At 38.5% G+C, this 12698-nt stretch overlaps 1 long non-coding RNA gene across 2 annotated transcripts in view; it reads left to right on the top strand.

Annotated features, from left to right (window-relative positions):
* The window catches only part of LOC139361831 (uncharacterized), a 166786-nt gene that overhangs the window by 117793 nt on the left and 36295 nt on the right, over positions 1-12698 (top strand). The gene's annotated exons all lie outside the window — the stretch shown is intronic.

The following is a 12698-nucleotide window of genomic DNA, read 5'->3' as shown; positions in this document are numbered from 1 at the left end:
ACACAGCATATCCAGTACTTGGCTCCCCTCCCAATCTGCTTTCCACTACATATCAAGTTGACCCAAAAATACCCCCTTTGATCTCTGATTGTCCTTTTTGATGTATTATTGTCCTTACGAAAATGCAGCCTAGCCCTCCCCCGCCAAACACCAACCTCCTGCCCACAGCAGTTATGTCTTAGGCAGCAATTCATTATCAGAGAGACCTGGTCGGTGCCCCGCTCTCCCTGAAAGATGTTAATTTTGTGAGTTATCACATGCTGTTCGTCACAGGTGAGGGCATGTAAACAGCGTTTGCCCAGTGGAAGAAGGACTGGGCTGGAGTTGAGGAAGTCTGGGCTCTGGTTCCAGCTTTTGCTGTGACTGGCTATGTCACCCCTCCGGTTTCGGTCTCGCTGGGACTGTAGTTTCCCTCTATGCTTCTCTAAAGCTTCCTTCTTTGTAGTTAGTCAGAAGTGCTGCTGTGGTTAGGAATAATTGAAGTGTTTTCCCACTGCTTTTTGTGCGTGGTGCGAGTGTGGTGGGAGGGGAAGCTTCTATGGTTTTAGTAAAAACAGAAGCACCTTGGAAGCAGAAATAAACATATTAAGGAGAAAACAAGATATACTCTTATATACCATGGCAACTGCTAGTGGGTGACAGAGAAGGAAAGGTGCAAATGCTCAAGGAGGGAATGGGAGGAAAGGCCAAGCCCCACCACCTTCATTTCCACCTGGCTCTCCCTGGATGCCTTTCGTGTAGGCTTACAACTAAAGGACTTGGCCGTGCTAGGATTTGGGGACAAGCACTGAAGAATGTAAAACAGGAGTTAGATGAAGACATTTAATTTGGACTAAGATTAACACAGTGAATGCTGTCTTTCTCCTCTCAGCTGTTTAGGGCAAGACCATGTCCCTGTTGTGTCCCAGGGTTTGGGCCTGCAGTCAGTACTACTTTCTAGGTCTCGGTGGATGTTCTGTGGGTGCCTGTCAGTGTGAATGAAGATGTATCAATCACATTTGATTTTGTAAAAATTCCCTGATCAGAGAAGGCACTAGAATTTGCTGTAGGACTAGACCAGTACCATGTGAATCACATAATCTCATTTTCCTTTTTTTGTTCCAAACATTTAAGAATTAAAACTGTTATTAAACACCCAGGCACGGTGGCTCAGGCCAGGCGCAGTGGCTCACGCCTGTAATCCCAGCACTTTGGGAGGCTGAGGCAGGCGAATCACTTGAGATCAGGAGTTCGAGATCAGCCTGGCCAACATGGTGAACCCTGTCTCTACTAACAATATAAAAATTAGCCGGGCATCGTGGTGGGCACCTGTAATTCCAGCTACTTGGGAGGCTGAGGCAGGAGAATCGCTTGAACCCTGGAGGCAGAGGTGGCAGTGAGTCGAGATTGTGCCACTGCACTCCAGCCTGGGCAACAGACCAAGACCCCATCTTGATAAATAAATAAACAAATAAAGGACATTATCTGAGTCCAGTAAATGTATTTGTGCACAGGCCCTTTTAATCTGCATTAGGCCTTGTTTCTATCAACCTACAATTAGCAGGGAATTGGAGGGATGAGTTCTGTGGTCAGTAGGGTCCTGTGTTTTTGTTTGGTATTTCGGGTCTGTGTGAGACGGATTACTTCACTGCCCTCAACCATGTTTGTGAGGCTGAGGTGAATCCTGTTTGCTTCACTGTGATTCAGGCTCATCTCTAGGCAGCCTTAATCCTGTCTAGTTTTCTGCTCCTGGCTTCAGTGCAGATGACAGGTGAGATAATGGCTCAGCATAAATCTATCAACTCAACAGGAAAACAGCTTACAAACACTGGCCTTTCGTATATGAAACATACACACTAAAGGCAGCACTGAGACCCAGAAGGCTCTAGAAAGGCTGGCAATGGTATGGTAAGTGTCCTAGCCTGTTGAGTAGTAAAATCTGCTATGTACCCTCAGACAAATTACTTATTTTCTTCCTCAGTTTCCCTACCAATAAAAGTTATGGGGTTAATTTCTGAAAGTCACCCAGGTCTGAAGCTTTATGACTCTAAGTAATGACAGCTGGCACTTGTTGCTGTCTATTTTCATCAATGTTGAGGTCAGAGTTGTATATGTTATCTCTACTTGCAGGTAACAGACACAGAGAGGTCAGGTTGCTTATCCAGAGTCATATTGACTATGACAGTGCTGGAATTCCAAACTGTATAATTCGACCCTGGTGTCCATGCCTTTAACTGCTCTCCTATAGTATTTCTCTGTGTTTTGACCCTGGTGTCCATGCCTTTAACTGCTCTCCTATAGTATTTCTCTGTGTTTTGACCCTGGTGTCCATGCCTTTAAATGCTCTCCTATAGTATTTCTATGTGTTTTGACCCTGGTGTCCATGCCTTTAACTGCTCTCCTATAGTATTTCTCTGTGTGACCCAAATCAATTGAGGACAATATTTTTTTTCTTCTTTGGAAGAGCTTAGACGTACTTATCATGTGTTTCTTGCTCCAGGCAGTGGCAAGATATTTTACTCTGTGACTGTCTCTTCTCAATATCTGTTGCAGCCCACTGAGAATTTATACCCTGGGGATTTAGAATCATGTGGCAGAAAGTTGTTGCTGTTGAGGAGGAAGATATGCAATAGCCTACTGGTTTATTCCATGTGCTTGTGTGCCTGATGCTTGGGCTTCGCCATGATCTCGAGAACCAGTAATAAGTAGAAGAGATACATGCAGAAAAGATAGAAGCAAAGGTAAGACTACGAGTGTCAGAAGAGAGTGTAGACAAAGAACCAAGCCTCTAAGAGGCAGCATGGCAGACTCTCGGAAATGGTTAATGATGACAGTAAGAAAGACATTGGGATATAAATTTTTTTGCTTAGTGTTATGTATATGTTAATGTTGACTTTTCAGAGCTTCGTAAGTGGTAAAAGCAAAACCAATGAACACATTACTAAGTGAGCAATCTGCTGTATAATTATTTAGGGCTTGAGAAAAGGATCAGAGTATGAATATTGTAAAAATTTGACATGAATTTTGGTATTAAAACATACAGGTTACTAAAAATACATTGCTGTGTGACTGACACAACCTTTTAAAATGGCCCTTTGAAACTCCTTAGAGTCTTTGAGAGGGTAGTGAGGGGTAGTGGTCAAAAGCACAAACCTTTTGAATCCCGTTTCTGCCACTTAAAGTAACCTTGAGAAATTTGCATAACATCCCTCTTGTGACTCACAATTTTTCTTCTTTTGAATGGCTCAGACCCTAGTGCTGTTATGAACATTAGACAAGTTCATACATATACGTTATTTAGAATAGTAGCTGGGATATAGCAAGCATACATGAAACAGTACTTACTATTTCAAGCAGATCAGATACATTTAGTTTCTAATCCTGCCATTTGCAAATGATCCTCATGTTTGTTCGGAAGGACTCTTTCATGCTTCAATTGTTACAATCTCACTTAATGTCATAGTTAAATCATAGTGAAAAGATATGCAGTTTCTCTAGAATGATGACACAATGTTGTGTTCAGAAAAAGAAAAGGCAGCAATGGCATAGATATGAGCTTTAAATGAGATTTCTAGGTCCCCTCTCCAAGCCTGGCAACATTTTCCCTCCTAGCCCTGGATAGGTTTCCTGGTTAGGACTAATGCCTGAAGGGTTCTTCTGAGGAGGGGTTGGTCAAGAGGAAGAATGGCGATGTGATGTCAAATGACTCTCACAGGCCTGCAAGAATCTTTAGAGGGTAATGAGAGAAAAACAAACAAAACCTCAGTTTGATATTTTTATTATCAAGTATCTCCCTTGTTTTCATGGAACATAAAACTTCCCCCATAGGTTCCCCCCTTAACTCCTAGCCTAGCAGGTCCATCTCTTCAGAGAATTTGGGAGGGGATGACATTTTAGCCATAAAATCTTCTATTTCAGTCATAAAAGGTTACTTTGAAACAAATTAGTGAAGGACTATTCCTTTTATTCCTTTACTTGTGTCATTTGGGGAAGATCTTTTTTATCTTAAAGATGCTAGAAACATTCAACTTATTTGAACAAGGGTCAAGGTCAAATTGGTAATATTTTACTTGAAATCTCTTTATTATAACACTAGCTTTATTAGTGAGGGTTCTCCAATGAATAGACTATATATGTGTATTTGTGTGTTTGTGGAGAGAGAGGAGAGAGGGAGAGAGAGAGAGAAAGGGAGAGACAGAGATTTATTATAAGAAATTGGCTCATTCAATTGTGGGAGCTGCCAAATTCAACATTCATAGAGCGTTCCAGCAGGCTGAAGACTTGAATAGGAGTTGATTTCGCAGTCTAGAGTCTGAAATTTTTTAGTCTTCAGGAGAATTCCTGCTTTTCTGGGAAACCTCAGTATTTCCTTGATTGAATTAAGCCCATCAAATTACAGAGGGTAATCCATTTTATTCACAGTCTACTGATTTAAATGTTAATCACAACTAAAGAATACAGCCACATCTGGGCTGGTGTTAAGCTAACATGTGGACGCCATAGCCAAGTGGACACATAAAATCAATCATCACACTCACTAACACTCACTGATCATTTAGATTCTAAGGGCTTTACTTGTATAAACTTACTTAGTGCTCAGAAAAGCCACTGAATTAGATAACTGTCAATACAGATGAGAAAAGTGGGGTGTGAGTAAGTAAAGTAGTTTATCCTAAGTTACACAGGTGGCAAAAAGCAGGGTTGGCCTCCAAACTCAATTGTTCTGACTCTTGATCCAGAAAGCTTATGTGGTGCACTATCCTACACCCAAAGCAAATGTTTATCGTTTACTTCCTTTGTAACTCTCCAAGGTTACAACTACCTAGTACAGTGATACCCAAACACTGCATCCTCACCAAGCCTCCAAATCAGAGTCATATCAGAGTGAATAGGAAGTACTCAGTAAGTGAGGGGTAACTAATTGAATTAGTGAATAGATGGATGAACTGATAGAGGAAGAATCGCTCATCTTTATTATAATCCAAGGCGCTAGGAACACTGTAGTGAGTGAAAACAGTTTTGACTCTCAAGGAGATCTTCCTTGTTTTTTTGTGTGGAGAACATATCAAAGCAGAAATAAGTAGCAATAAAATGAAGATCATAATTTTTTGGACAGGTGTGGTGGCTCATCCCTATAAACCCAACAGCTTGGGAGACCAAGGTGAGAGAATTGCCTGGGCAACATAGTGAGAGTCCATTTCTACAAAAAAAAAAAAAAAAAAGAGCTAGACATGGGTGGCATGCACCTATAGTCCCAGCAACTTGGGAGGCTGAGGTGGGAAAATCACTTTGGCTCGAGAGATGGAGGCTATAGTGAGCTGTGATCATGCCACTTGCACTCCAGCCTGGGTGACAGAGTGAGACTTGTCACACATGCAAAAATGATCTTAATTTTTAATACCTTGATCTTTGAGATAAGACAGAATCTAGGATATGATACTACTTTCTCTCTCCATTAGACATGATGTTAGACAAGTTAATTAATCTTTCTATGCCTCATTTTCTCCATCTGTAAAAGAAAATAAGTATGTGTATCTCACAGTGTTGTGAGAAGTAAATAAAATTGATTGAGGTAACTTATGGATAATGCTAAATCCTGTATCTGGAACTTGGAAAGTATTTGATAAATGATAGCAGTACTTTGAGAACCTGGGTGAGGATTCCATTTCCAAGGAGTAGAATGTAGGTAAGCTGACTGTGACTTGATCATGCTGAACAAAATATTTGAACTAAACTCCCAGCTACATAAGGGAGAGAACATTCTAGGTTAAAAAACACATATATACTTATAAATAGAGAGCAGTGTTACAAACCAGTGAGGTGCATCTCAAGTTTGACCTGAATATGCATTTTGTTTGAAGTGCTCAGTAATTTTCCAAAAACTAAATTAGCTTTTAACTTTGAAAAATTGAAAGATTTCCCTAAAATTCTAGATTCTCTTTTGTTTAGAATAATCAAAAGAGATGGCAATACTGTGCAGCTCTATGGTTTCTGATTTCTCCATAGTATCTGCTATTTCTACTTTGTTCATTTATGTTACTTCTCTGGGCCCTGTAGGCATTTGGTGCAATATATGCATAGGTAGCGCACAACATAAATAGTTTAATTTACAGGATTTGCATGCCAGGCTAAGTGTGGACTTTATCACATTAGTGGTCAATAAGGAGCAATCATAGAATTTTCAGAAGACACTTGAGCAAATTTGTTATTTTTGGGGGAGGCGGAAGTAAGAGATAGAAGTGAATTTAATGAACAGGCTGAATAGTTTAGAGATGTGTTGGTGGGAGGCTTTGAACTATGCCAAAGGCGGGACATTGCAGATAGAGAGATGAGTGCACCTACCAGAGACAGGTGAAAGTGAATATTTATACCTTTATGTGATTTCATATTTATTCTGAGCTAAGAGCCATGACAATTTCAAAAGCTTCTGGGGATTTTACCCAGTCAACACAGGACAAGACATACTTGTGTTCCTAAAGGAGAACAAACATTGGATAGGAAGAATGACTCTTATTCCCTCTCTCAGTTTTAGCCATTTCAGAGATGAAGGAGAAGCTCAATCTTTTGGACTTATACCGTATGTCAATCTTTATTATGGCTCTTTCCTGAGGGATTTTCAAGAACAATGATATTATGCGTGATTTTAGCCTGTAAGATGCAATTTGGCTGTATTGTCTTAGGAGGAATACTAAGACTTAGAACCAGGAAGATTGATGAGGAAGACTGGGTATTAGACATTAGTTTTAATTAATATGTTCATGCAAATGATTAAGTTAACCTGTGGTTATTTAAATTTTTTCTCAAGAGAATAGAAAGACATTCAATGGTTTAAAGGAGGAACAATACCTGATAAGACTTGCATTTTAACATTACTCTGAAGAGTGAAGAATGGTTTGGCGAGAGGGATCTTGGAGAAGTATAGCAGTGTATTCCAGCTAGAAGGATGTTAGTATTATCTAGGTGAGGAATGGAGTTCGGGACCTAAGTCCGAATCGAAAGAAAAACAGGAAAAGAAACAGTTGACATGGCACAAGTATACATATGTAACAAACCTGCACATTATGCACATGTACCCTAGAACTCAAAGTATAATAATAAAAAAAAAAGAATTAATAAAAAAAAAAAGAAAGAAACAGTTGAAAAAGTACGATGGAATTGGATTCTTAGTGTACAGAGACCAGTTAGCTGTCTAATTTGGGGACTATTGAAATATTGTAGAAGAAGTATCTCAACCTTTCCCCCCAGCATCACTTAATCATATACATGATCGAATACAAGATTGTATGCAATTTCATGTTCGCTAGCTAGAAATGTTTCCAAAATTGAGAATATAGTACCTAGTATTTGCTGAGTTTCAACTGTGTGCTCACTATTCTAAGTGTGCTGCCTGAGATTTTAGAGACAGAAACTTGAATTACCTTTTGTTTACTGGAAAACTATTGTTTCACTGTGAAATGTCGGTTCTAAGGAATAAACTATTAAAATACTAAATTATGCTGTTTTGTAATAATAGTAACTAATTATGATCCATGTTCTAACTGAAGCTCCCTCTCTGTGTGTCATAATGAAGTTGTTTAAGTCAATATGGTAAAAGTAGCAAGAAGCATGACTTGTAGCTTCAGACTGATGCATTCCAATCTTGGCTTTGCTGGTTGCTCACTGTGTAATATTAGGTAAGTTACTTATCATCCTCTGGATGCTTCTTTTTTTTTTTTCTTTAATTTGCAAAATAAGAATACTAGTACTAATTTCATCACCTGGTGGTGGTAAAGGGTGGGTTATTACACATAACTTATTTAGCAAAAAACCCGGCACATGTTAGCTGCTCAATAAATCTTATCTCTTATAATAACTGTTATAGGAGAAAGATGTGAGAATCTGAACCAGTACATGACCGTAAGGATAGAGTATGGGATGAAGTGAGAGATTTTACAATGGAACAAGCTGCCTTATTGTGTCATAAGATGAATTATAAATAATTAACATGCCATAACCACTAGAAAAATAATCAAAAGTAAAATTAATTTTCCAAAGGCATGCCTGTGTCTATGTAATTTTTAATCTTCAAATTTAAAACTAAAGTCTTAAAATAAAATCTGCTACTCTTTCAGTCCTGTACCCCATCCTGTTTTCTCTCCTCTAAGATAGCCTCAGAAACAACTGCTTATTCTGTGACAGTTGCACAAGGTAGAGGTTAAACCAGGTAGAACTAGAATCAATGAGTAAACGTGAGAAATAGAAAGAGGACAGAGTGCAACATTGCAAAAGTCCCACAGTTAAGAATGAATTTGAAACTGATTTTCTGTTACTCTGACCTTTGCTACCATACCTATGCGAGGTTAGGGTCGATAGATGAGCGTGATCTGCTGTCTGATTATGCCTGCCCTTCGTGCTGCAGAGACCATCCTGGCTGGAAACAGTGGATATCTTCTCCCAAGCAACTTTCTTCCTCTACCGTTGACGTTAATGGTGGCTGCTACCATATTCCCACAAGCTTTATCAAATATTTACTGAGTACACAGTTTACTAAATACAGCTCCAGGATTTAGAACAGCCAAAGGCTTATTTATTGTTTGCTACAGTAATAGTTTGTAAAAATTGTCTTTGGAATCCTAGGCAGGATATAAGAAGAAGCATTTAGTTATAATCTAGGCACTAACTGTGTTGTCCAACTTGATAGCCACTAGTCACACATAGCTACTTAAATTTTAATTAATGAAAATAAAAAATTCAGTTCCTCTGTAGTACTTGACAATTTCAAGTAACTACATACTGGCAATGCAGATATAGAGCATTCTGCCACCTCACATGCTTATGCTGTTCATCACTACTAGAGTGCTCTTGTCACAGTCCTAAAATGGATTTGACTACACAGATAGTCTCTGTTGAAATTTTTAAAATATCTCTCTAAAAATTAGTCTATTAGTTTTCGGTGGTTACTATAATGAATTACCACAAATTTAGTGGCTTAAAAGAGCAAATGTATTATTTGCAGTTCTGTAGTTGAGAAAACTGAAAGGGATCTCACTGGACTATAATTAAAGTGTCCACAAGCCTACGTACTTTTCTGGAGGCTCCATTCCTTGTCCCGGTACATTCTAGAGGGATCTATATCCCTTGGCTTATGGCCATCTTCCTCCATCTTCAAAGCCAGCAAGTATGGGCCAAATGCTTTTCACAAAGCCAGTTCTCTGGTTGACTCTCTTTACCTCCTTCTGACATTTTTAAGGACTCTTGTGATAACATTGTGCTCATTCAGATAATCTAAGATAATCCCCACATCTCAAGATCAATTGATGAGCAATCTTAATTCCCATTGTGCCATGTAATATAACCTATTTCTAAGTCTGAAGAATAAAGACATGGATATCTTTGGCAGAGAGAGGTTATTATTCTACCTCCCATGATGAGTAAATATTTTATAAAGTACATTGATTTTCCTTGTAGAAAGGGGCTATGTAAATATATTGCAGGTAATTATTCACATAATTCTGAATTTAACAAAAGTTCTGATTATATATAATGAAATCAATTAACAAAAATAAGATATTAATAGTTTACTTAATATGCACCAGACAGTAAGGGCTGAGATTTTAAGAGCTTATATGCATGAATTCATGATGGAGTAAAGAGAGACATTAATAACACCTTAAGTAGTAGTGTGGGATAAATGAAGACATGGAATCTTAATCGGGAAAATGGGGTTCTTTTCCTGGCATAGCCACTTACTCACCTGTGTAATTTCTATGGATTTAAATTTTTCAGGTAGATAAAAGGAGGAGAACAGATTAAAATGATCTCTAAGGTCTCATCCAACACTTAATTTTTCCACTATTAATTAAGTTAGCAGAAAGATAAGATTATGCAAAAGCACAATATTGAGTAATACAGAATTGCTGTGTATTACTGGAAAATTAAACAAGATAATATGTCTTGGAAGATAAAGAAAGATTATTTAATCAGGTATAGCAGAGCATGATTTTATTTTTTTGGTTACAAGACACTTTGCTTTATTAAGAATTGAGATTGAAGGAGGAACACTAAGGGAACATTGTATTTCCAGTTGGGCTAGACTGACATTAATTATTAGTCATATGCATGATTAAGCAACTTTTTATCCCCCTGCTTTATTGTAGCCAGGTGTTTAGGGAAAAAGGAGAATATTAACTGCCATTAGAAGACCTACATCTCTGTCAAAAGCTATTGGCTCATATGTAAATAAACCTTTACACCCAACAATGTTGATAAACAACTGAGACTCTTTTCGTTGTAGACATTGGCATGTGTGTTATGCAGTAAGTCAAAGAGTGAGACAAAGGCATTTTCTCCGTAAAATTAGGCAAGTTGAAGCTTTCTAAATGAAACAGACCTCAGGTTTAGGAATTCTGAGGATCCACAACTTTCAGATCAAGGTGTGTTAAAACAATTTATTTTCCCTAAAAGGGTATTAATTGTTCAGATTCTTAGAAATATCTGGGCCAATGGCACTCTAAGTATGTTAACAAATTACCCATGTTGAGTGCCTTAAAGTACTTTAAGTATATACACTATTACTCAAAAACTATGGATAAAATTTTATATAATACCGGTAGGATATTTTCCCTTATAGGGATTGAACACTATGTAGCTAAAACAATTATCATCAATCTATCATCTATCTATCTATCTATCTATCTATCTATCTATCATCTATCTATCATCTTTCTATAAATCTGCTGATCTTTCATCTTTCTATGATATTCTGCCTAATGTTCAGCAGCCCATTGTGCATGCCACACTTACGAAAATCTTATCATAATTTGGAGTGGTTTCTCTGATAATGAAAAAGAAAAGTATGCTCTCCCTCCTTGAAATTCTATGGTTTTTCACTCTCTATTACACACATTTACTCATTCAATCATTTATTAATCTTTCGTATTCTTCAAAGATATATTGTTTGCAAGGCACTGGAAATACTGTGATAAAAGGCACATACTTCAGTGGGGTGAGGGGTAAAATGCAGCTGACAGAAGCACTGTCACAGAACCATGTAAATTTTATGAAAATTTTAGGTAAAGAGTATTATGGAATCAGGGTAGAGTGGCACCTAAAATTTGAGACAAGGAGGAGGGGCTAGAGTTGGCATTAAAAAGATGTTGCTTAAAATGGAATCTTGAAGGACATGAATGAATCATTCATTATTTCTTCCATTCATTCATTTATTGCTACTCTGCCAAAATGATGCAAAAACAAAGCCATTCCTGTGCTCAAGTAATTAAAAATCTATTTGAGAAATAACTTATATAACAAACTAGAGTACAGAGTGATTGTTGTAAGGATAAAACTATACGTGTGTGTTTAGCACAATGAGGGAAGTTGTAGTGAGCTAGCAGAAGGCTGTATTCAGATTAGGGAGAGGAATATCAGATAAGAGGAAAAGTGAGAAGTGGAAGGATAAGAAATTTGACTGGAGTATATGCTATATCAGGTAGGGGGCCATGGAATATGAAGCTGCAAAATGGAATAAAGAGACTGAGAAGGGCCCACTATGCTAAAGACTTTGTGCTTTCTCTCTTAGGTTACGTGCTAAGAATGATTGATTTATCGTTGAATGATTTTCAATGATTTTCAATGATAAATCAATTTTCAATGATAAATGAATTGATTTATCATTGAATGAATTTATCATTGAATGATTTATATACAAGCAATGGGCAATTGTGTGTGTGTGCCCCTCTACGTCCATTCTGCAATCTTTTCCACTCAGTCTGTTCCCCGCAAGTGAATCTTTCTACTTGCATTCATAGTCTCTCTTGCTCTCTGGCTTTGGCCAAAGAGAAGCACCTTTAGAAAGTCAGAGCACAGGAGAAAAGTGAAGCTAGAATGGTAGATTTTGTTGGTAACCACCACTTCATCTTCTTTGTTAGGAGGATAACCCATCTCCCAGGTGCTACAGGTATTGGCTACTAACAAATTATATTATTAGCAGCAATGAGGAAAGCCCTTCGCTAGTGAGAGCCATCTCACTTAGAGATGCCTGGGAAGGTATGCAGCTCTCCTCTTCACCAGTGGCTGGTAACCAGTGGTTGACCTGTGCAATGGTGTAACGGCCTTGTCCCCTTGCATCTAGGGGGTACAACCTCTGTAAACAATTTACACTCCAGAGCTCTTGGCGGATTCAGTCTAAAGATGAATTCTTTTCTTTTCTTTTCTTTTTCTTTTTCTTTTCCTTTTCCTTTTTTTTTTTTCTTCTCTTTTCTTTCTTTCTTTCTTTTTTTTTTTTGAGATGGAGTTTTGCTCTGTTGCCCAGGCCGGAGTGCAGTGGCACCATCTTGGCTCACTGCAACCTCTGGCTCGCAGGTTCAAGCAATTCTCCTGCCACAGCCTCCCCAGTAGCTGGGATTACAGGCACCCGCCACCATGGCCGACTAATTTTTGTATTTTTAGTAGAGACGGGGTTTCACCATGTTGGCCAGGCTGCTCTCAAACTCTTGACCTCAGGTGATCCTCGTGCCTCAGCCTCCCAAAGTGCTAGGATTACAGGTGTGAGTCACTGCGCCCGGCCCTGAGGATGAGTTCTTCTGAAATCACATCTTTATCTAGCTTCTTTCTTTGTACTCTTCTGCTTTTCTTGCCTCTTTAAAGGTTTATCCTGGTTGGGCACGGTGGCTCACACCTATAATACCAGCACTTTGGGAGACCGAAGCAGGCGGATCACGAGGTCAGGAGATCAAGACCAT

This window comes from Macaca nemestrina, chromosome 2 (assembly GCF_043159975.1).
Source record: "Macaca nemestrina isolate mMacNem1 chromosome 2, mMacNem.hap1, whole genome shotgun sequence".
Lineage (NCBI taxonomy): Eukaryota > Metazoa > Chordata > Mammalia > Primates > Cercopithecidae > Macaca > Macaca nemestrina.
This window is presented reverse-complemented; position numbering and strand designations above follow the sequence as displayed.